General features: G+C 28.7%; 1 protein-coding gene across 3 annotated transcripts in view; it reads right to left on the bottom strand.

The window, feature by feature from the left end:
• Positions 1-20,979, bottom strand: part of LOC142330179 (uncharacterized) — a 152,964-nt gene that overhangs the window by 122,218 nt on the left and 9,767 nt on the right. The window lies entirely within an intron of this gene.

Here is a 20,979-nt window from a genome sequence, read left to right as displayed (position 1 = left end):
TTGATGAACCACATAACCACACTTATGTGATCACCAAATAAGAATGAGGCAAGTATATACATTGAAATATGATATGGAATTTTTACAGCATGTAAAAAATTTTAACCAAGATTCGAACCCAGAACTATCTGAATCTTTTTATTCTTAAGTGACAACCCAACAATGTGATCAATATAGAACAAATATTCTGTAATACATAAAAAAAAATTACAATGAAATTGTAAACCGTACGGTAAGAGTCTCGCAGATATCATTTCTTCCGCTCAAAAACAAAAATCTCTGTATATAAATAAAATTGTTTTTCATAAAGTGATATCAAAAAAGCTAAGACACAACATTTCTATTATCAAAATCTGTTATTAATTTAGAATTTTGTTAAAAAAAATGCATGTTAAATATATTTAATAGACAATAGATATACAATAACAAATAATAAACAATGTATATATAATTCATTATATATAACACATATATCACATTTACAGAAATAATATAATTCTTTTGATTATTCGTTGTTTAATAAATGAAATGGGCCGGTAAAAGTTTTGTAACAATTTTTTTCTATTTTTTGCTTATTATATGGAACGCTTAAACATTGTTTATTGTCTATTACACATATTTAACATGTATTTTTTTTTAAAGAAAATTCTTTAAAATTCTTATGAATTACTGATTGTTATCTTATGGATTTATTATTAAAATTTATTGTCTTTCAATAACAAAAAAATTTCCATTTTTTGAATTTCTCGGCCAATATTTGTCATATTCACTTCATACCATATTTTTCCTTTTTTATTAAAACTAGTATAATGACCTTCAGGAATCAAATATCCGTGATGTAATATTGCACTTACTACTTTGTAAGTGTAACCCTCGATTTTTGAACACACTTTTTATATTATTATTATTAAATGAACTTTTTTTATTTCTCCATCAGATAGTTCAAATAGTTTTAATTGTAGAATAAAAATTTTACCAATCGAATCTACTTCTGTTTTACGTAACAAATCTTTGTTGCCACATTTGCAACACTTTCCTACTGTTCGTGATTTTTTGTGTTTTATTAGCAGCTATAATCTCATGTAAACTAATACTTTGTTATTTTAATGAAGTGATGGGAATTAAAAATATTGTTTCATCTTCGGTACATTCATTTATATAAGAGCACTTACGATTAAAACGAACTGTAGTATATTTTCTTTTAAATTTAAAAATTTCAAGTACATTATCAAGATTTTGTACCAAGTGCAATACTATCAAGTACTGCTACCTAGCGGCGCGATTCGTAAACCCACCTTTTTAAGGAAAAGTGACATATTCGAGTCCCGTGGTTCATCAAATGTTAGTAAAAAACGTTGTCTAACAAAATTCGAGGTATTTTTTGAAAGTATCCCTTATTACAAATCTAACTGAACTGAAATATAATGTTTTCATGTCAATTTTTTAATTTTTTCCCCATTTTCATCTCACGTTTAGGTTAGGTCATGTTTAGAACTATGAACATAGTTCGTTGATTTCGCCGTGCCGTCCAGTTCTGCGGACTATTACCGGCGAAGTTCTAACGAACTTCTTGAAAATTACTCAAGAAACTAACTTTGACTGCTAAAGATTTTGGTGAATTTAGAGAAGATGAATAAAACATAATATACATATATATTTAATTTAAATAACGTGAAAAATTTCATAATAGAAGACAGAAATCCCAATCAGGAATAAAAGAAAAATTATTATTTTTGATAAATCCCGACCCTGTAAGGTAGGATATCCGCCTTGGATGATCCCGGTCGCCACCCCCCCCCTCCTGTTTTTAGCCCAGATGGGCTTTAACGGAGGTAGTCTTTTAGACCCTCTAAACTTGAAAACACAATACAGTCATCAGTTTAGCCTTGTCAAGATGCCACCGATGCAAATGCCTAGGCAGATATTTCCAACAGTATATTTGCACAACCTACTATTGCCTTCTTATGACCTGTTCCTATCACGACCACCTACCATAACTTACAACCCCCAACTATCAAATTAAACGATTCGGGGAAGCGCGATCCCCGCGCCTTTCTCTAACACCGAAGGTTTCACACAAAAACTCTTCCTATATCTAACTTCGATTAGACTATGCACTCATATCATTACTTGGTTGATTCTTTAAACACCATAAATACTGTCCTGATACCAACAAAACAAAGTTGATCTAAACAATTTCGTCCTACAACTCAATTTACTCAAAGTTCTCTTGATTTACTTAAAAATCAAGAAACAGATTCACAAATTTCATAAACCTCTAATGAAAACTTACCCTATCTATCTCTGCTCTGGTCCGCTTTCGGGAGCGAGGTCAATGCCTACACCCTTCCACACCGCAGCACTATCACAGAGTTCCCCAAACATCCATCTCATCCTAACAGCAAATATATCAGCTAACCGGAGCTCGATGCCAAAACACCTATCTTGGCGAAGCACCAAGACGAACCCCTATCCACCCGGGTTGTTATTCTATTTATACATCTATAACACCATCAGAACCCCCTCAGTAATTATCCGTAAGACTAAGAATTTAAAAAAGCCAGCAACTACGTTCCATTCCCTTTCGGTTTTCCAATTAACTTGGACATGAAAACCATCATTGATCCTCGCAAGCTACTTTGGTAAGTTCAGTTTCGTATTAAATTGTATAACTGTAACATTTGACGGTGACCTGGCAAGTTCAAAATGACTCCAAAAACCGGCGGCCGTTTTCAAAATAATACGTATCCTATAAAAAAAGTAGTATCGTATATATATTTTTCAAAATGTAGAAAAAATGTAACAGTTTTTTGTGTATCTATAAATTTTGTTTTTTATATTTCAACAAAAAATATACAAGAGATGTATGTCAAAAAATAAATGTTAATCTTATCCAATATCATATCGTTTGACCAAAGTTAAACCTTAAAAAAATTGACATACAAATTCATAAAAATAATCGAAATGATTTTTGGATAGTAATAAACTCTTTTGTAACAAAAAGTAAAAAGCAACAACTATTCATACATTTTTAAACGGTAGTTGAAAAAAATTGCCAAGATAAGATAATACAAAAAAGAATTCATTTAAAAAACATTCTACCTACAGCGTCTACTGCGTTCAACCGTTGACAGCACAACACACCGTCATACTATTTATTACATGTACAGTGACTTCCTACTACATTAAAGACCGCTTTTTAAATGAACACTAGCCTATTTTAAGAGGAATTTATTTATTTATTTATTACGATTTAAGTCATGCAGTTCACGTATTTTAACCAAGAAGAAACCTAAAGAAGTTTTTACAAAATGATACTACACAATTATATTTTTAAAGTAGTAACATAAAACTTCATAATCGATTTAAAAAAAAAAATATTTTGTTATTATCAAACGAATTGTTTTAAAGGAATCTACATTTTCATTATTTATAGATTTTAAACAAATATAACAAATTAAATATAATCAATAATCGAAGACTTGAATAATACTTAAAAATATAGACCTATTATGATAGTAATTTTGTAGTTGTAATAACAGTAATAAAAAAAATTACTCGCGTAATTTACCCACTTTTTTACCAAATTTCATTAAAAAAAATATTCAGGTTGAATAATTTGTAATGAGACTTTTCTATTAGCTGGTTTCATGCATTTCCTCTACAAAAATTAACAACGAAATAGACAGTACGTGTACAAAAGTTATATTTTCAAAAAAATATTTGCAACTTAAATGAAATTCTAAAATTAAATTCTCTGTAAATATACGGGAATTTTACATTATTTTCATTCCCTACACTTTATTTTATCGTAAAAATTGTTATTTTATTAACAAAATCAAACAAAATACAAAGTCATCGTAATAAAAACAAACATTCTCTTTCCAAAATTCCAATTCGGATTCGTTTTTAGCAGTTAGCCAACACGTCTTAAACTCGGTTACATCCAACATTTTTAAGATACATATTTAATTACCTTTGAAATTCTATTTTTTTTCTATTACTGTATTTCGTAATATATATAGGGTAGAAGGAATGGTGACCCCGAACGGCATTTACAATAATAAATCATACAATTTATCTTGTCAAATTTTAATCAGGTAATATTAATTTCGTTCAAACAAGATCAACTTATACAAATAATCCTTCCATAGAATTTTACAGAGATGTTCGTATTCGATAAAGCTGTAAAATACCTTGCAACCCATATGATTTATATTGTTAAAAAAATATTTAAGTTTCTGGTTATTTCTAAAGCTTAAGGATAGAAACATTTTATAATTTCGTTCATCTTGAAAGAGTTTTACAAATTTTTTCCAACTACGAATATTTTCCGTCCTTAGGTTCCCGTAAAGCCCGATTTAAACCCTTAAACCTTAAGTAAACCCTAACCCCCTTAAACTAACCCTAACCCTTAAGTAAATCATCCTTTTGTTTTCACAACTAACGAATACGTCCCGCTCCCATCATAAGAAAACTTTTCTTCAAGTCACACGATTGCTATTTTCGGTACTTACGTATTAACGCCACCGCAGCTACAGCTTTATTTAAAAACAAAGTAGTCAATCGGATTTCGGTGGAAAATGGGCCGATATAGGGTTATCATAAATAAATATTTATTTTATAAATATAATTTAACCAAACTTAACCTACGCTCGCTAACCTTGACTAATTAACACCGTAATTTTTTGAGTATTTATTTATTGTATATTTATAAAATAAATAAATATAAATAACCACTTATATTCTGTTTTGAATCTGTTTCGGCCCATTTTCCACCGAAATCCGATTGACTACTTTGTTTTAAAATAAAGCTGTACCTGCGGTGGCGTTAATACGCAAGTACCCTATTTTCTTTACAACTGTATTGCAAGAAATGTAAAACTACACCAGTGTTAAAATATTGTATTTAAAATCACGTGACTTTATTATTCAATAACTTACAGATAAAATTACCCATAAAATGTAATAACTTAGATAAGGATACATCCTGTCTTTTAAGCAATGATTATTTATTATAAAATTATGTAAATTAAGTTTATTTTAACTTATAAACCTAAAACACAGCAGCCTAATCGCCTTTTTTCTCCAACATTTTATAACACAAAGTAAGGGTAGGTAAAAAACGCCAAAGAATATAAATCAAGTAAATAAGGTAAATGAAAAAATAATAACTGATCACCACATTATCAAAATTATACGAGTAATCTGCGCACAATTTGAACTCTGAAAAATTAAATACTGAAACATACCAATGAACGATAATATAAAAAAATTTAGTTTTTTTAAAACTTTATTGTAAATATTACAATAATTCTTAAAAAAGAAAACCCCATCGTATAAATTTACTAGAGATACATGAATATTTGTTGAAAAATTACGGGAAATAAAGATTAGAATCTTACAATTTTATTCGGACACGACCACTGGAATTCCGGAATAACTTATTATAGCAAGATATGTAAAATAAAAATCGTCTGTATATTTAGAATGATGAATGAATATAAAAATAAAAAAGAATTAGATAAAAAAAATATATATATAACTAGTAAAATGTATTTCAAAATGGAAATTTAGAGAATTACAGAGAAATATGCCAGTTACAGACAAATTTCAATGTTGCTAAAAGAAAACTGGCCATTGGAAAAATAAAAGTTATCACTTCTGGGTATATGACGTAATGTTACATACAATCAATCATTAACTGATTGTATATAACATTACGTCATATTCCAATAAACCGAACATTTAAAAGCGCAACAAAAATGGTTTATAAGAATTTAACTTCGTAAAATACTCACAAAATAACTCGATAAACCCAAGAAACCGTCAAATTTTTTAGAGGACTATAAAACAAGAGGTGAAAATCCAGAAAAATTACAATAAAATTTGTATTCTGATTTCTTCAAGCAATAGGAAGAATATCCTTTTTTGGCAAAGCAAAAGGTAATACAACTAACGCAGAGGATGAAAGTAATAATACTGATAACATTTTACTGATAGCAAAATAGATAATCGATTAAAGAAAATATTTACTATATTTTTATTATTTTTTTTTTAAGTTGAATTGAGTAATATTGAAATATAAATTTTACAATACAAATTTACTCATTTTTAAAAAATATATATTTAAGTAAACCTTTTTATTTTTAATTATTACAAGTTTGAACTACGTTATCGTTAAGTAACTTTTCCATTTCCAAAACCTTAAAAATATTATGCACGTAGTACATCCTATAACTAACACTTGCATTTATAATTAAATACATATGCGGGACATTCTTACACTAAAAAGGTGTGTACATGCGCGCGCGGCAAATTTCCTTATATGGTCAAGGGATTTTCGAGATAAGAGGCAAAATCTATTTAAAAATAATGCTGAATATCCCCCAACAAAAAATCAGATTAACACTGCACGTTTAAATATTACTACGTTGCATTAGAATGTTCGCTAATCCTCGCTATGTCTTCCCCTAATCAACCAATATACTGTCATACAAGGAGCCTCGTTTTCATATCCAATATCTTATCGCCAATTATTTGCGATACAAAGTCATAAAACGATTACATATCGACTCGATACAAAGTCATAAAACGATTACATATCGACTATCATTAAACGACAATTCATTAAAAGCATTAAAATTTCAGTTTTACCGTAGCAACAAACCTACTATTAAACAAACCGAGATAAACTTATCTCTGTCATTAATGATGTTGATAACGAACAATAAACAGAAAATTAAATATAAATTGAGAAGGAAATAAAGAGATATGAATAGATTGTTAAATTAAAATTAAAAAAAGGAAATAGAAAAGTTAATTATAATAATTAGTAAACATTGATTGTTGGGATACAACGTATTTTTACTTTAGTTGATACTATTTATAAAAAAAAAAAAAAAAAAAAAAACACTTTCGGCTTTATCTTTGACAGTTTATTATTTCAAATACGCCGCTATATATATATATATATATATTTTATTAATATTAATGAATTAATTGCACAATATTTACAGTACAACAGCGAAAAAAATCTGAATCAGATAAAATTATGTTTGTAACTTAAAAACTACGCAGAGTTAAACTGTAATTGAGAAAAAATATCGAAACTCTTATTAGCAACAAATTTTGAGCCCCAATATACCACCTTGATCAAATGACGCTATATCATCAAAATTATACTCTATTTATAATATAATCGTTAAAAAAATAAAATTAATAAATATATTTGGGTCCAATTTGACTCGTTTGCTTGACAGCTACCTCATATAAGATTTTTAACAACAGCCACCACTTAAAAAATCTGATTTGGACACCACATGACTTCCTTGTACGCCTATTAAATTACATAAAACATTTTTTTAAATGTAAAGTACATAAAATATTATTTCACTAATAACTTCTGATATTTTTTCATATATATTTTTTTTTTCCACTGTTATTATTGAATTATTTATCGTATTTTTTTTTTTTTTTTACAATCAGAGGTTAATAATTATTAATTCAATATATTTAAATTACAAAAAATTAAAAAAAAAGAAGTCTGATTCGAACCGATGTGCCGTCCCCTTGTAAGATCCAAATATTTCATTAATTAAAATTTTATTTGGCTATAACTCTACAACCAATGAAAATAAGTACCACTTACGACATATCGTTTAAAAGCTCTCAATAAGGGCTTATTACTGCAGTTAAGAAAAGTTCAAAATCCAAAAATTTGGCTTTTTTGGGCACTTTTGGTCTAACTGGATTGCAATCAAAAGGGGACGTGTACAACGATCAAAATGGATATTTCCGTTGAAATCTGAAAACCGAAATTTTTCGCGATTACAATAATTCCTTTAATTCGTACAAGGAAGTAAGAACGGATAAAAATCAAAAGTTATAAAAGATCAACAAAAAAAAAATTGTAAATTCTTCAGTCGCGTACCATAGGAATCTTTCTTTATTAAAAGTTCGTAAGTTTACATTAATACCAGATACTGTTGGATTTGCATACTTGAGAATTAAAGTTAAATAGCCAGCAATGAATTGGATAATCCATTTTTTACGATTTGAATTTTTGTCCAAATTGTAATACAATTTGATAGCAAAAAGGACAGAAAACAATTTACTGCAGCATTGGATAAATACTTTTATGAAGATGAAATACTTCATGTATATGACAATTTGATCAATTCTAGCTTAAGAAAATGGATTTCAAATCTTAATGCAAATTATACGGTAAAGTTATGAAAAGTTATGAAAAGAACTTTCACAAAGTTCAAAGCGAAACCAATGAATGCGCTTACGACTGTGGATTTTTTCTTATAGTTTTTATGAGGTGTTTTGGAAAAAGTGGAAGAGAAAAGTTATGATGAATCAAGAATATGACAGCATTCGTAAAAAATATTAAACGTATTAAACTTAATGAATATCCAAAAAGCTCAAAATATAAATTTCAATAGCCAGGAGAAAGACAAAATGCAAAGTACGTATGTGTTACAAAATATCAACAAAAAATATTCAATCAGCCAGCCTTGATCATTTCATCGATATATTAAAAAAAACAGTGTAATAAATTATAATGTAATTGTTTTTAATTTCTTTTTTTTAAATATAAAGTTACTTGTCTGACTATATTTTAATCTTTTAATTTTAATTCATGAAAACTTTTTAGTTTATATACAACTTTACTTATAATAAATAAATTAAATAAATTTTCAAGAAAATATGTTGTTTACAACATGTCACAAACATTTCTTTGAACAAGGGATGGGCGAGTTCAATGTGCTACAGTGAATACAGAAAACTTACGCACCTAATTGAATAATCTACAATTTTTCTGATTCACAAAATTTATTTCGTTAAAAACTGTACGTAATAAAGAGATTATATAATCTGGCAAATAAAAAATGCACTTCAATTTAAACTGCAATAATTTCTCAAAAAACTATCGTAAAAAACTGGATTATCTCCTCGCTTAAACGTTATCAATGGGAGAGGGGGATAAACGATTGGTTTTTAGGTTCATATCTTATCAACCATACGTGATGGGCGTACATTATACCAGCTGATTCGAAAATGACTTCACAAATTTAAAACTATATAAAATTTATTGAGATAACTTACAAATTCAGTTGAGGTCTCATTTCATAGAAAAACACATCAAGTTTGTCACCCAACATCTACATTGCTTCGATATGGCTTCCATTTTTAATAAGCCATACATCCCACCTGAAGTCGAATTCATTTCAGACTGTAGCCAGCAAGTCAGGCGTTACCACTGCAGGTGTAGCGTTAATTCAAAGTCTTAGCTCAAAAAGATCAGCAGGCAAAAGCGGTACATAAACCCGATCTTTAATGAAACTCCACAAGAAAAAGTCTAGCGGAGTCAAATCTGAGGAGCGAAGTGGCCAAGCAATTGGACCATCACGACCGATTCACCGAGCTAGGTATCAAGTATCAAAGAAATCTCGAACTTCTAACCGGTGTCTCGTCTTGCTTATAGTAATGACGTCCATCTTGGTCATCGTCAAACTGAGGAATTAGAAAATTTTGAAGCATGTCGAAATAAACGATACCATTTACCTGGAAAAAGAACCAAAGATACCACAAAGATACCTTTGCCTCCTGGAAAAAGAACGGGTCGTAGTCTTTGTTTGCTTGAGCGCACAGAAAACGATGACCATATAGGTATCACAAATGTACTGCAAAGTTTCATTAGGGTTTTCGCTAACCCGTAATCGGTAGTTACAGGTATTCACTTTGCCACTGATATGGATTCACTTAAGTAAAAAATTCACTAAAAATTACACTGTCTAAAAATGTATCGTCTGCAATTCTAGTCATTTTCATACAAGACTGCAACCGAGCAACTTTGTCGTCATTTGTAATGTCTTGAATCGCGGTTAATTTGTGCCTTCAAGTAGAATCATTTACGTAATACGTGCCAAACAGTCGTTTAGGGAATGTCAGTCTCATGTGACGCACGTCAAGTTGATTACTTCGGACTACGTGCAAAGCTTTCTCCGAGTTGTTCCACAGCAGCTTTAGGGACCCGTGGGCGTCCGGTGATTTTGTATTTTTAACAGAACAACCTGTGTCAACGAAGGTTTGGTATCAAGAGTAAATTGTATGCCGACTAGGAGGCTTCTACCGTACTTTACGAAAATTACGTTGAACTGCAGTTGCCGATTGCAAATCGTGAAACAAACCACACAGCGAGCACGTTCCGAATCAGTAAATGTATCCATTTTTAACAACACTGGTGACATCACAGGTAGCCGAATTCGGTACTAATGACATAAGCGAGTTAACTTTTGATGTGTTTTGTTACGAAATGAGACCTCAACCGAATCTGTAAATTATCTAAATAAACTTTTATATGCTTTTAAAGTTGCGAAGTCCGTTTTGAATCAACCGATATGGTGGTTTGCAAACTGAATCCGAAATTTCTGGGGTTTATATACTTTTAAACTAAATAGATTCCTTCAAACGACCATATTGTTTTAAATTTTAAGAAATTTTTTTTGTAAAATTTTTTAAAATAATTTCTTGTTTTATAAATTCATTCCATTTATTTAAGCATAGCTGTTTAAAAAAAACGACTAAATTATTACTTTTCTTTAATAAACAAAGCACTTGGATTAATTTTTTAGCACAGGTTTTTTTTCTTAATGATAGGGGCGTTTATATTTCATCTGAAAAGTCCCTGGTTCGATCCTAGTCAGGTTTGGTATTTTTCACATATCACATATATAATTATACACAAATATTTCAGACTTCCTGTGAATAATCATTAAAAAAAAAACCAACTGTTAGACAAAAAACTAACCCACAAAAAAAGAATCCTCAAAAGTAGTCAATGTATCTACAATACGGACACAAATTATTAATTATTTTTTAAGTTTAGTTTCTATTTACAATAATTTGTTTAGATATATTTACGTACACTGTTCATACAGATACATAGATGCTTTAGAATAACAAATGCAATTTTTTGGGGTAAATTTTAAATGTGATAATAGATAACTGGGTTAACCTACATCAGTATTTTAATAGTCAAAAATATGTTTCATAACAATAAATTTAATTGTTTCCCCTCTTTTAATATGCAGCACATTTTCTCTTTTTATGTCAGTACTTCCTATCAACTACTCCATTACAACAATTAACGTTTATTAGAAGTCACTATCATATGACATGGACAAAATAATTTTTCCTCTACATCCTTTTTAGTTCATTGAAATCCATACCTTGAAAATCTATTTTTAAATGACAATATTTTATTTGTCCATTTATAAAGGATTTATGAAACGTCAATAAATATAAAAAAAACTCAAACCCCATTTTTTGACTGATTACCGTACTTTTATTCTTATAGCATAGCTCTATCCAGGAAAATAAAATAGTTATCAAATACGAACAGGAAAAGAATCATTTTACAAAACATTATAATTATTATTATCAAATACTATGATTAAAATTTCACTTATTAGTAGTATCTTACAATTGAATCATAAATATAATGATGTTACACATATGGCAGAATAATTTTTGCCGTTTATTATTATCAGAATACAAAATATTCATAATGGTTCAATGAAGATGATATATAAAGAAATACCTGGTACACTAAAGGACTACAGTAGGAATAAAATAATGACTATAGTAATTATCTTTAGTATCAGTTATTGGATTAGTCAGATGCAATTCTCCATTTAAAAAATATGGATAAATTCATAAGCTAATACTTTAATCCCACAGTATTCCCACAACTTCACTTATATACTAAACTTAAACAATTCTTTACAATTCCTTTACAGTCAATCTATCCATCAACTGCTAAATTTCTTTCCTAAGATTCATTTAGTTATGTCATTTTTTATTTTCAAAAACGTAGACTTTAACAACAAAATGGACCAAATTTTACGCGTATAATAAAACTTATTTCAAAATATTTTCATTCATCTCTATTGACAACCTCAGTGACGACAGGTATCAGCTGATGTCAGTACTGTCTGTCATTAGACAGACATTTATTTAGAATGTGGAAAAAATTTGAGATTTGAAATATGCGATCTTGTTGTATATATTTAGATTTTTTTTATGAATGCTACTTCCATATTACACATATTACAAACATGAACAAAACAATAGATCGTTTAAAAGCTGAAAAATCAACAGAACTGATTTTTTGAATTTATATCATTAATATTTTAAACTCCCAAAATTATTTTTCAAACATTGATCCTTATTAAAAGAATAAAATCATTGTAGCTTTCAAAATCTGAATCATCTCTGATTAGAAAAAAACAAACCTTTTCTTTAAAAGGTTTGTTTTTTTCAGCAGGAGACAATTATTAAAATATCTTTATATTTTAATAATTGTCTCCTGCTGCTATGATGAAATAGAATCGATTCTACAATTCTGTTAGACATTATAGTTTGTATGCAATAGACAATAATAATTAAAAAAAAAAACAACTAATTTGATGCGTTTATAAATATAGTAGGCCATGGAAAGATGAATTAATAAAATTAGCAAAAGAATTTCGGAAATAAGTATCATAAAAAGTGAATATTTAAAAAATATAAATTCAATTTAACCATAACCCTTCATCATTTTATGAATTCATCATGTATGCAGATATACGAACATATGTGTATTCAGTTTATCATTATGAAACGTACGTAAGTGTTTAAACAGTTGTGTATAAGAGAAAACAAAAATAAGATTACATGTTGAATCAATACAATTTATTTTACAAGCATTTACACAATTATCTATTGATTCTCATAACTATAATGTACTTATTCTTGTACGTGATAGTTAACTTTACATTACGCAGTTTTATTATTCAGGCCGACCTCCGTGGCGCGAATGGTAGCATCTCGGCCTTTCATTTGGAGGTCCCGGATTCAAATCCCAGTCAGGCATGGCACTTTCACATACACTACAAATCATTCATCTCATGCACTGAAGCAATACCTAAGAGTGGTCCTGGAGATTAAAAAAAAATTAAAAACTTATAAAAAATATAAAAATAATAAAAACACTAACCTTAAAAAATACATTTGGCTTTCCAAACAAGAACTGTTACTGAAAGAAGAATCTGAATATAAACAATATTATTCAGCTTCATGAGCTGTTTAAAATTAATATACAATTCAGCCAACTTGTTTGTCGTTTAAGTATTCTAAGCTATGATTAAATCAATATTTCCAAAAGTTCCACTCAGGGATTTAAAAAAATAAAAGACGTTTTAGTCCAACTTTTCAATAATTATATTAAAGAATTGTGGTTTATGCTCCATTACACAGGATAATTTTTTTTTGTCTTCAGTCATTTGACTGGTTTGATGCAACTCTCCAAGATTCCCTATCTAGTGCTAGTCGTTTCATTTCAGTATACCCTCTACATCCTACATCCCTAACAATTTGTTTTACATATTCCAAACGTGGCCTGCCTACACAATTTTTCCCTTCTACCTGTCCTTTCAATATTAAAGCGACTATTCCAGGATGCCTTAGTATGTGGCCTATAAGTCTGTCTCTTCTTTTAACTATATTTTTCCAAATGATTTTTTCTTCATCTATTTGCCGCAATACCTCTTCATTTGTCACTTTATCCATCCATCTGATTTTTAACATTCTCCTATAGCACCACATTTCAAAAGCTTCTAATCTTTTCTTCTCAGATACTCCGATTGTCCAAGTTTCACTTCCATATAAAGCGACACTCCAAACATACACTTTCAAAAATCTTTTCCTGACATTTAAATTAATTTTTGATGAAAACAAATTATATTTCTTACTGAAGGCTCGTTTAGCTTGTGCTATTCGGCATTTTATATCGCTCCTGCTTCGTCCATCTTTAGTAATTCTACCTCCCAAATAACAAAATTCTTCTACCTCCATAATCTTTTCTCCTCCTCCTATTTTCACATTCAGTGGTCCATCTTTGTTTCTACTACATTTCATTACTTTTGTTTTGTTCTTGTTTATTTTCATGCGATAGTTCTTGCGTACGACTTCATCTATGCCGTTCATTGTTTCTTCTAAATCCGTTTTACTCACGGCTAGAATTACTATATCATCAGCAAATCGTAGCATCTTTATCTTTTCACATTGTACTGTTACTCCGAATCTAAATTGTTCTTTAACATCAGTAACTGCTAGTTCCATGTAAAGATTAAAAAGTAACGGAGATAGGGAACATCCTTGTCGGACTCCCTTTCTTATTACGGCTTCTTTCTTATGTTCTTCAATTGTTACTGTTGCTGTTTAGTTCCTGTACATGTTAGCAATTGTTCTTCTATATCTCTATTTGAACCCTAATTTTTTTTTAAATGCTGAACATTTTATTCCAGTCTACGTTATCGAATGCTTTTTCTAGGTCTATAAACGCCAAGTCACAGGATAATAACAAAATTAATTACAACAACATCTTAATCATTGTTTTACATTACATTGTGTATTAAAGTAATAGAAATGGCTAGCACTAGCTTTCCAACTAAAGGTTAATATAGGTCCAACCCTAGTAGATCTAGTTTTTATTTTAATACCAACAGCTCCTCAATGCGATTTCAGCAACATTTTGTAGTTGGGTTCTAATTAACAACATTTACTAGCATGATCTCTGGTATATAACAAGCAAAGCACTCGCCACGTAAATAAAAAAGGAATGCAACTACAAATGTGCTTTGAATAAAAAAAATGCATTAGATATCTGATGACTTCCACAATGACCATACAAATCAATAAAATAAAATAAAAAATCTTTATTTAAAAAACTTAATTTAGAGGGTTCTTATTTATTTAAAATATTTTGTCTTTCAAAATTATCTTTCTTGGAAGTTTCCTTTTTCATTCTGAACAAGAAATGAAGGATCCACTCACGCTACCAAAGCCAGTTTTTATAATTTACAAGCTAAGGATGCAATAAATTTATATTTTGAACATTAAAAGAAAGAAAATTTTAGAAAACTTTCAAGCAAACTTTTTTTGAAATTTTAAACAGCACTTATCCTTTCCCAGCAAGCAGGAATAGTATTTTTTAGATTTAATGATATTTTTTAAAATGTTATGATTTATTTGTTGGGGGTGTTTTAGTGAAAAATATCTCGGACGAAAAACTAAAGAAACAAAATTTAAATGAAATTTTATAAAAACGTTTTGAGGATTATCTTTTTTTTGTAATAGATAAAAATCTAGAGCAACACCTGGTATAGGTTGTACAAGCTCATTTTAGATATAAAGTTTGAAATATATAATTTCTTATGCTTCTTGGTTAATGTAATTTTCACCTAAAGTGGGTAATTTTCATCTAAGTTTTATTTTTTGTAAAAATGATTCATGTTTGAACATTAATTTTTTTTTTTAATTAAAAGTTAATTATTATCACCCATTTTATAAAATAGATTACTCTTAACAAGTTTAGAGTAATCTGAATAAAAAAGAACACAGTTCATCAACGCCAAATCTCCAGTTCGCCTTGTACAAAGTAACTTAAATGGTAATCCTCTACCATAAATTTTATTCATGGGAAAGGCTGTTTTGGCTATCTTAATCTTTCTTGAGGTAAGTCTTTATCATATCCAACTACATATAAGGAGCAGTGATCTTGCACCTTATATGTTGCGGAAGAGCAATCAGACTAGAAGGTTTTAGTGATTTACATGTTTTTAAACTGATTTTCTGCTTTTGATTGGGATTATATGAAAAGGCAACAATTTGTATTTTTAAAGATTTTATTCTATAAACTGTAACAAATATCCTAATATAGTGTAATGTTATATAAGTATAACATAGAACCTAAGAGTTCTTAGGTTCAAAACCTAGTAAAGCCAGTTACTTTTATACAGATTTTAAATCTGTATAAAATACTAGATCATGGATACCAGTATTCTTTGGTGGTTGGGTTTCAATTAACCAAATACCTCACGAATGGTTGACCTGAGGATATACAAGACTACACTTCATTTATATTTATACATATCATCCTCTGAAATAATACCTTATAGTGGTTCCAGAGGCTAAGCAGAAAAAGAAAGTATATGTTGTTAATTAATATTTATATTACTTCATTAAAATTTTTTCATTTATTATTTTTCTCTGCATAATATCTCCTCAGTATCTATTATAGATAATGAATGTTTAAAATTGAAATGTATAGCTACATGTTTATGCAATTTTTTTTTAAAGATCATAAGCATTTTTCCGTTCTCCAATTTACTTTATTAATCTTTTAGCGTAGTTTTTTCTTTGTATTTATATCATATTCAGAATTGAAAATGGTTTAAATCAAATAATAATTGTATTTAATAACAATGAAAATCAGAATCTATCTATTTTAAATCTAAAACAAATACTACACTGGTATAAACTTAAATGAAATAGCTTAATTTCAGCACACATGGCTTAGTTTATGTTGAAATACAGCTGAAATATCTTTGTTATTTGTTATTTCTTTTAAATATACATTTAATTATAATAGAATGAAATAAAACTATGCTAGATCTTATTTTTAACTCCACCCAATAATTCATGTTAAGTAGTAAACACAAAATATAAATACAGAACACAGTATTTGTTTATATACTACTTTAAAAATAGGTCAGCTCATTTGTATACATATACAAGTAAATAATTCTCATTACTTTATGCATTATAACAATGAAATAATCATTATTTATGCAGCAACTACCAAACTTAAACCTTCAAAAAGTAAATCAATACCAACAGAAAACTCAGAAATAACACCTGTTAATGATAAAAAGTAATAATTATTTAATTGTAAAAACAACACCTTATTAATAAAAATCTTAAAGGAAAATCATAAAAACACTACACATATGTTAAAAAGACTAAAATAAATTAACATTAAAATCTAATTATAATTAGATTACACACTATTCTCAAATATTAAAAAAAAAATCAAAAAATTCATAAATTAAGTTTCCTTATACATACGAGTATATAAATCAGGAAGTGAAAGATAAACTGAATTTATAAAAAATCAATTAAATTATGATTAGTTTTAATATTATAAAATAGTAACTTAAAAAAAATTATAACCTACAGGTCAACCATTTATCAGATGACATTAATAGAAAGGTCATAGACCTTTTAATATAGTTATAAAACATTAATATTCGCATTCAATATGAACTGATGATAGATAAAAATCTAGTCGAAATGCTCAAATGTAAGAAACATCATACTAAGGCCATCATAAATCATTACAGGAAGTCTGAACACAACATGAATATAAATTATTAGATATGTTTCCTTATCACAAACATTTTTTTTAATAATAAAATAAAAATTATAAAATGATAACAAGTTCCGGCAGCATTTTTAACTGATTAAATTGCTAAAACCTAATCGAATAGAAATGTATACACTAAATTTTCACAATTTTTTCATCTTTTATAAACTCTCCAACTACCACAACAGGGATTCAGAATGTAAAAAAAAAAAACCAATATTGAGTATAATATTTCTTATGAATTTTTGTAATACAACTGGGATAAACAATCCAACAATTAATTAAGAGAAAATCTAATCATTTGAAAAATGAATTGATACAGAACTTCCGATTAATACCCCACCCACAAAAAAATTATAAATTTCAAAACCTTGAGGATTTAAGATTTACTTGTTTAAATTTTGATTTTAAATTGACTTTACACAACTAAGATAAATTATTAAAAAAAACATTAGTTCAGAATTTTTTTTTATTATTCATTCAAAATGGGGCTAGGCTAATTTGATCCATACTTGAATTAATTTATTTCAAGTTCTGACCAGCTAGTCAAAAGATACTCAACACAATTGACTATTAAAAAAACGTAATGTATATATTCATTCCTCTTTCTACCTCAGAATACACCCTCACAAGTTGGTATTTGAGTAAATTATGTCCATTACATATATGTATTAATCAATAAATAGGAATTTAAAACATTATAATTTTTTAAAGCTATTTATAGCAGATCAGAAATTTATTTAAAAGTTAGTGACATTACAAAATTTAAAAAAAAAGGGTGTCTTCATCCTAACAATAGCATGACATCAGTGTTAAAAATGTTTATTTTAATTCTATTTAAATAATCAGATTATATATTTTCTATATTATGCATAAATGAAAATCCAAATTATGTTATGTATAAGTTCAAGTGCTACAAATTCTTTAACTAAAATGTTAACAAAGACGATCTAAGAATTCAAGAGAATTAATCAAATTACACTCATAAACATTTCATTGCTTTTCTTCCAAGCTTTTGTACTGAAAATTCCATGGTGAATCTATTTTAGTACAAAATTTTATAGATAACAAAAAATTACATTATTCACAACAATGATTTGATTTTTTTTCAATTTTTCTGTCATTATCATTCCTTAATACGACTTATTAGAATGATAAAAAATTAGATGTCATTCCAATTTAAAAATATTTCCATATGAAAATTCAACAAAATCAATTGGAAAACTCTGAGTAGAAAAAAAATGTATTCTGGCACTCCAAAATCACAGATCTTAGTAGTAGCTCCACTATGTAATTTTGCAGCTTTCCTTTACATATTATTTCAACTAGTTTTTTTTAATAAGAATATACAAGAGGTTATCTCTAAAGTAAAGACCGTTTCATTGTAAAAAAATTTATTCTGAAAACTTAATACATTTTTTTTATTTCTCTTAAATTACGTTCCTTATATTACTTCTCTATATAATTGCCACATAAATTAAGACATTTATTGTAGGGATACATCAGCTTCAATATACCCCCGTCGCTAGTCCATTTGGCTACTGATTAACAGAATTTTTAAGTTCATTCACTCACGAGTCGCTTATCAATCAAAAATTCTTTCAATTTCCCAAACAAATGGTAACCAGAAGGAGCTAAATCCGGACTATATGGTGGGTGATCGTTAATTTCTCACCCAAATGTTTTCAGGAAATCACGTGTCGGACCCGCAACATGTGGACGCGCATTATCGTGCAGTAGGACGACGACGTCGGTCAGCCGCCCTCGTCGCCGATTTTGAATGGCGCGCCGTAACTTGCGTGTAGTTTCGCAGTAAGCTTCTGCATTTATAGTCGTTCCACGTGGCATGAAATCAATCAGCAGTTTGCCAAACCGATCCCAAAAGACTGTGACCATCAGTTTGCGTCCGAATAGCTGTGGCATCTTTGCCGGTCTGGTTGGTGATTGAGGATGACGCCATTCACTTGACTGCCGTTTTCTTTGGCGTGTAATACGAAATCCGTGTTTCATCGCCGGTAACAATTGAATTATGGAACTATTCACCTTTTTCTGTGTAGCGCATCAGAAATTCCAAAGCAGATTTTTTGTGACGTTCCGTTAAGACGTGTGGCACTCAATGTGCACAAACCTTTCTGAAGCCTAAATGATCACGAACAATCCGACCGATAACAACTCTTGAAACATCACGAAAAAGAAGGGCCAGGTCGGAAATCGTTAAGTGACGATCTTTTCTGATTTCATTATCGACACATTTCAACAAGTCCTCGGTGAACGTCCTCCCAAATGTCTCAAGGACCTCCCCGAACGTCATGCACATTAATTCTGTTATTTCTAAACCTTTCACACCATTTTCGGACGTTTCTTTCATTCATTACATTATCACCGTACATAACAACCAACTGCTTATGAATTTCAGCCGGCCTAACGTTTTGACGGTTTAAAAGACTTATAACCCCGTATTTCACAGTCGGCGGCAACATCGATTTTCCTATTCATTTTATAACGTAATAACTCACACGTAATCAAAGATACTACAACGCGACAACTTGCAAACAACAATTCAGTGTGTACGTTACTAGTGGCCATGAACGACGTAAGTTCGCCAATCTTAAGAAGAACAATTTTCCAGCGGTCTTTACTTAAGAGATATCACTAGTATTTTTTTCTTTAGGCCTATCAAAATCTTAAATAAAGATATAATAAAAAAATAGATCTTTTTCAATTCGTTGTTGCATTTCAATATTTTTTAAATAGTTAAATTAAGTGTTAGTAAGCAAGTGCAATTTATTTTTTTCTAAAAGAAGAGAAGTATTTTTAACATTTTATTGTAGTTTTTGTTTAAAGTTGATTATATTTTTTTTCTTTATGTTTGGTTTAAGACACTGGCAGTAAAAACACAAAATAGAATTAACATAAATGTTTATATGAAGGATGATATGATACTTAATTCCTGGAAAGAGTACAAAAGATGGAATAGATGATTCCATTTATTAAACCGAAACGCTAAGTTCTTTTTAATAAACAGAAATTTCTCTTTATTAAATTATAGATAGTTGATTACAGACAGATGTTTCCATTTACAAAGATAACTAGTACTGAAAATATTTGTTCAAGTGTTTCATGTTATCAGCTGACAGACACACACATACTTAAAATCAATATGAACAAAATCTATTTTTCTAAAAAAAAATAGATATTTTTTTACAATTTTTTATACTACATTCTTCAAAAACTCAAAATTAACTTTATTTACAAATAAATACTGTCACAAACTACTCTCATCTTGAAATTAAAAAAAAAAAATTGTATTACAATTTCCCAAAATACAGATAACACTTATATTATCTCAAATTTTTGGCAATTAAAATCTGATAGGGTTAACTATGCCAGGAAGTTAATATATTTGAACAGTATAATTTTCAAAGTTTATTAAAATTGAAGAACCAAATTTGTTTATATTTCAAAAACTGTTTTATCAACTAAAAATACTTGAAAAGAGAAGTTCTATGATATTTATTTACAGCATGGTTCTGTAATAATGTTATGTATGAAAAATACTAACATAAATTGAAAGAGTATATCATAATATAAAAGTAAAATTATTCAAATATGAACGAAAAATAAACGTAGATAAAAATATCGTAAGAAAATCTTTTTCATTTCTTTTTATATTTGACTTATAGAAGTTATCAAATTAAACTCGACTATCAACAATTTACTAA

Source organism: Lycorma delicatula, chromosome 9, assembly GCF_047948215.1.
Source record: "Lycorma delicatula isolate Av1 chromosome 9, ASM4794821v1, whole genome shotgun sequence".
Taxonomy (NCBI): domain Eukaryota; kingdom Metazoa; phylum Arthropoda; class Insecta; order Hemiptera; family Fulgoridae; genus Lycorma; species Lycorma delicatula.
This window is presented reverse-complemented; position numbering and strand designations above follow the sequence as displayed.